Source organism: Mus caroli, chromosome 3 (genome assembly GCF_900094665.2).
Source record: "Mus caroli chromosome 3, CAROLI_EIJ_v1.1, whole genome shotgun sequence".
Lineage (NCBI taxonomy): Eukaryota > Metazoa > Chordata > Mammalia > Rodentia > Muridae > Mus > Mus caroli.
In genome coordinates this window covers 66,828,529-66,834,069 of record NC_034572.1, presented here as the reverse complement: position 1 = coordinate 66,834,069, position 5,541 = coordinate 66,828,529, and the positions used below count along the sequence as shown (strand labels likewise).

At 36.7% G+C, this 5,541-nt stretch overlaps 1 protein-coding gene and 1 long non-coding RNA gene across 3 annotated transcripts in view; one reads left to right on the top strand and one right to left on the bottom strand.

The window, feature by feature from the left end:
• The window catches only part of LOC115030600, a 17,622-nt gene extending 13,054 nt beyond the window's left edge, over positions 1-4,568 (bottom strand). Inside the window, exons 1-2 of one of the 2 annotated variants that reach the window (XR_003836185.1) lie at positions 4,496-4,568; positions 4,121-4,335 (exon numbers count right to left, since the gene is read on the bottom strand). This is a non-coding gene — a long non-coding RNA (uncharacterized LOC115030600). Of the gene's footprint in view, positions 1-4,120; positions 4,336-4,431 lie in introns of both variants that reach the window. The other variant, XR_003836186.1, reaches the window with a different exon arrangement.
• Bche (butyrylcholinesterase) overlaps positions 1-5,541 on the top strand; it is a 76,114-nt gene that overhangs the window by 39,307 nt on the left and 31,266 nt on the right. The window lies entirely within an intron of this gene.

The window sequence follows — 5,541 nt, the reverse complement described above, 5'->3', positions numbered from 1 at the left end:
TTCAAAAATAACACCTAAAATTCAATTACTTCATCAAACCAACCAGTCCCATATTTTTGATCCAGAACCAGGCATGGTTACAGACCTATAATTTGAGCTTTGGACAGTGAAGCCAGGAGGATCAAAAGTTCATGATCATCCTCAGCAGCATAGATGATTTGATATCATTTTATGCTTCATGAAACCCTGCCTCAAAAAGAAAATTCACACACACACACACACACACACACTCACACACACACTCACACAGTCACACACACACTCACACACACTCACACACACACTCACACACACTCTCACACACACTCACACACACACACACTCACACACACACAAACACACAAACACACACACTCACACACACACTCACACACACTCACACACACACTCACACACACACATACTCACACTCACACACACACACACAAAACATAAAAGTCTCTACATCCCTCTAGATGCAAGCTTGCTGTAACCTATCCTTTTCTCTCCCTGTCTACATTCAAGAAGGATTCTGTGTAGCCCAATTCTTGATGACCATATTATTACTTTCTAAAGGTTTTACTAGTTCCCCTCTTCCCTTTTCTTAACAACAAAACTAGAAAATTAAATACCTCTCCCCATTTCCTATATTTCTCTCTTTGCTCCACATTTTCACTAGTCCACTACCCCTGTGACCTCATGCCACACACTTTCACAGCCCAAACTCATTTCTGCATTCCCAGGTATCAGCTCATTCTCAACCATCTTACTTCTCTGGATTCTTGGTTATCAGCAGCATTCAACATTGGCACACTTGCCAAGGCCCAGGCTAAGCGTGAGGAGGGTCCTGAGAAAGGTGGGAATGGGAACAATGCTGATTCAATAATGAGTCGGAGTCAGTAGTAGATGCAAGCTGTCAGTTCAGGTACTCTCTCTGTTCAATGAAGATTCTCATCATTCTTTCTTCTCCTTTCTTCATTCTTTTGTTTTCTCACCCTTCTCATGCCTTCTCCCAACCAGAGAGCCTCTGAACCCAGTCTTTTATTTACTAAAGATACATCACCAAGGCATTGATCATAGTTAATAATCCTCAAAAAATTCTTAAATTTACATAAAGTCTACTAATTCCAGATTCATATCCCCAACGCCCATTTTCTTAGAGCAGAAACTAAACACAAAGCAAAAGCACATTTCCTTATCGGTTTACACAGCCTGTTCTTCATGGATAACTGATCACAGCACTTGTGGTTTTCTGGTACAGCAAAGAGCAGTCTTTCATATCTGTTTTCATTGAAGAACAAAAAGGTTACAGCCTACTAAAAGTAAAATTATTCCTTACAAAGTTTTGAATTCTGTGTAGGTAAAGTGATTAGCTCTATCTAATACCTTTCCAGGCATTATCATCTCTGATTCTTCAAATAGCTAGGAGAACAAAGCTCTAACTTGTTATATGCTTAGATCGTCTCTTAATTCTCTCATCCTTATTTTCTCATCCTTAGCCATCTCATAGCCTCGTCTACCTTCCTTCTAATAGTAGTCATTCCTAAATCATATCTAAATTCCTAGTTTTTCTATCTATACGTTTTCTTTTATTAGACACTAACTCTATCCCCAACTTCACCATGGTAATTAGTGCAACAGTCATTGGACCAGAAGGTACATGTATCTCCTTATGATTCTAAATTCCAGACAAGTCTTGTAGTGAATTATTTCTACACAAGGCCACATAGGCTTTGTGGCCTCTGTGGTTTTGTTGTTTAAATCCTTTCCCATGGTCCTAAACGATAAGTAGAAAGTCTGTTCCTCCTCTTCCACAGTGCCATGACCACCACTATTACTCCCTGAGAACTGCATGTATTTCATTTATTATGGTGTACTTAGCTCTGAGTAATGGGGAGTAGTATATTCCCCAGAAAGAAAGATTGAACATAAAATAGAACGACAGAAGATCAGTTTCAGAGCAGCAGCAACCATCAGCACACATAGGGATCATGGGGATCAACAGCCTGGCAATGTTCCAGGGGCAGGAACTACGTTACACCTCCCCTTACACAGCCATCCGGAACCTGGCACACACTTACATCTTGAAGCATTATTTACAACTGAGTCATAAAGACCGTCCTAAATGACCAGGCTTCACATTCCCTTCCTGTTTAATTTCCATTGGTGGGCTAGAGAGACTCTCAGTGTTTAAGAGCATTTGTTTTTTCCCCATGGAACCCTAGTTTGTTTCTATCACTTCAGTGGTCTCACAACCACCTCTAATTCCAGGAGGGGGTCTGATATCCTGATTGTAATTCTGTTGGCATCTGCACTCACACATGCACACACACACACACACACACACACACATACACATACACGCAAGCACACATACACTCACTCACACAAGCACATGTGCGTGCACACACACATTAAAATGGTATGTCATTAAAAATATCTTCTTTACTATTTTCTTATTCTAATCTCTAAAATGTATAAAGCCAGGCTCATTCCTTACACAGTGTTTATGTTTTTTATGTTTATATAAAATAGAAAATATAATTCCATTAAGCTGCTCTTAATGTAAGCACTGATGATATCCAGTTACGGCCCAGCTTGGAGTTCTCCCTGAAACCCTAGGCATTATGCACAAATTCCCTTAGACATTTTTAATAAACATGTCACACTTTATATACGTAACACAGATGTTTAATAACCTCTTCAAAGACTTCCTTATCTCAAAAACAACTCTGTTCTTTGTCTTGATTATGCATAAAACAAAACAAGAGTCAGCAAGAAGACTTATTACTTGAAGGATCTAGCTACGAAGCTGGGTGACCTGAGTCCAGTGTCGGGGATTCTAATGGTGGCAGGAGAGAACTAAATGTCACAAATTGTCTTCTCAATTAAAAACACACACACAGGCACACACACACACACACACACACACACCAACAAATCAAAAAGAAAAGAAAAAGGAATTAAAAACATATAAACAACAAAATAAAAAAAGACCAAGCGTCAATGATGCAATTGCTCTATCTGCATAGTAAGTGTCCATCTGTTTAAATACACTGGGTCGATCTGACCTTTATAAGTAGAACTCATCTAGAATCCTCTTTAAAGCAGTATTCTTATAGTTGTGGTATTCACTGTATATCATAAAGTAAAACCGTATTGTTAAACAAACTTAAGAGGTTAGTGGAAGTTTATTAGATACAGCAGTGCTAATCATATGTAGAAGTACTGTTTTTTTTGTCTCATTTTGGTAAATGTATGCTGACTTGTTTAATAATATAACAATATGTTTGTATAATACAACATAAAATAAATATAATGAGGTTTAAAACTTTACTGTAACATTCCACACATAATATTTCCATTTCCAAGAGGCAGAGAAATAGATGAGTTGGAATTTATGGGACAATGCTGCTCTTGTAAAGGAATAAAGTTGAGTTACTATCGTCTACATTGGGCATTGGACACACAAACTTTATATACCCCAATACAGGTGAACGCCAGGGACAAAAAATGGGAATGGATGGAGGGGAGTCGGGGGGAGGGTATGGGGGACTTTTGGGATAGCATTGGAAATGTAATTGAGGAAAATACGTAATAAAAAAAAATATTTAAAAAAAAGCCAGGTGCAGGGAATCCAGTGTCCTTTTTTAGCCTGCAAAAATATTCTCTCAAATGTGTGCATACATATGCACACATACACATACACACACATGTACTTGCATACACATATAAATCTTTAAAAATATATGCTTTCTTTGAATCCTCTTATTAGTTACTAGTTGATCTTCCTCATTATCATTTTTTTCACAAATATGTCAATGAATTATTTATCTTGTCCAAAGCTATAACAGTATTTATTAAAGAGTGGTTGCTGGAAGACAAGAAAATAATTGGTTGAATTTTGACTTCTTCACTTTTTCAGAGCTTCATTTTTATATACTTTGCATTCTAATTTACTGCCATCTTTCTCAAATCACCTTCTTTATTGCCATGGTATAAAGTATCATGTAAAAACTCATAAAGTTATTCATTGCTTGGTAACTGTCTCATTTCTAGTGGCTTAAAAACATGTATTTGCTATGTTTAATTTTTTTCTTATATCTGCAAATGTTACTAGTTCTGCCTCCAAAATACATACCATAATAATTTAGACCTTGCTCAGTTCATGGTCACATTCTGGATTTAAGTCACCATAGAGTTTTATCTGGTTTACTGCAAGGGTCATCCTCCTTTATTCCCATTCTTGATGGTCTGAGATCATTTAGTAGCCCAAGCAAATGTGCAGGGTTGATACCACAAAGAACAATTCAGCAACTTGGCAACACAGCATGAGAAGAGCATCAGGAAGCTCAGCTGGAAGAGAGTACAGTAGATTTTCATAGCCTCATCAAGGAGACAAAATGCAGAAATCACTTGATCAGTTTTAGACAAGATGTCAGGTATACTTACCTTATTTAGGCCCAGTCTGTACAGTTGGACCCCTGGCAATATCAGAAGCTAAGTTGTTACTTACCACAAAAGTGGCAGGTCCCTAATTTGTTTAGCTACTGAATTGTGTTGTTGTTTTGTTGTTGTTTGTTTTTCAGGGTCATCCCTGAAAAATACATACAAATAACATCATAAGGAACAAATATAACATACACATACATACACACACATGTGTATGTGTGCATATATATATGCATATATATATACACATATATACATATTCTCTCTCTCATACAAACACACACACATATGCAGGCAATAACAACTAGTAATAGAAATATTTCAGTCATGAATTTGAAAGAGAAAGGGGAGGGGTAATTGGGAGGACTTGAAGGGAGGAAAGAAGCAAACGGAAGGGAGAGATTTTGTCCTATTATAATCTCAAAAAATAAAAACATAAAATAAATGCATTACTTTATTAAAATCAATAAACTAGTTCCTAAGATATAAAAACATTCAACATAGATGTTCATGTATACCATTCCTGGTAAAATTTTCAATGTAGATCTTACATAAATACTTACATCAAGATAAGTGTCAGTCACTTGAAACAAAAATAATAAGTACATTTCTTTGCATAGTCAGACTGTAAAGTTAGAACTTTATAATATATAAATGATTTATATTACTCTATTATTAAATTTATTTTTCCATATATGTGCACATGTGGAGGTCAGAGGAGAACTTGCAAGAGTAGAGTCTCTCTTCTTACCACATTGGTCAAAGTGATGGATGTAGATTATCAGGCTTAGTGGAAAGCACCCTTATCCACTAAGAATCCTTGCTGGTTCCTGATACTATTTAGTATAATCTAATGACTTTGAGATTCTATCTAAAATCAATAAATCTCTTTGGGAAACTGAATGCTCTGAAGACAGACTAAAACCAAATGGGAATTTAGAGTGATCAGACCATTCATTTTAAATCCACAGTTTTGATTTTTGTAATTTGTCTTCTTTTGTTCTTTTCTTCCTTCCTTCTTCCTTCCTTCCTTCCTTCCTTCCTTCCTTCCTTCCTTCCTTCCTTCCTTTCCCTTTCTTCCTTTCTTTCTTCCATTCTCTTCCCTTCCCT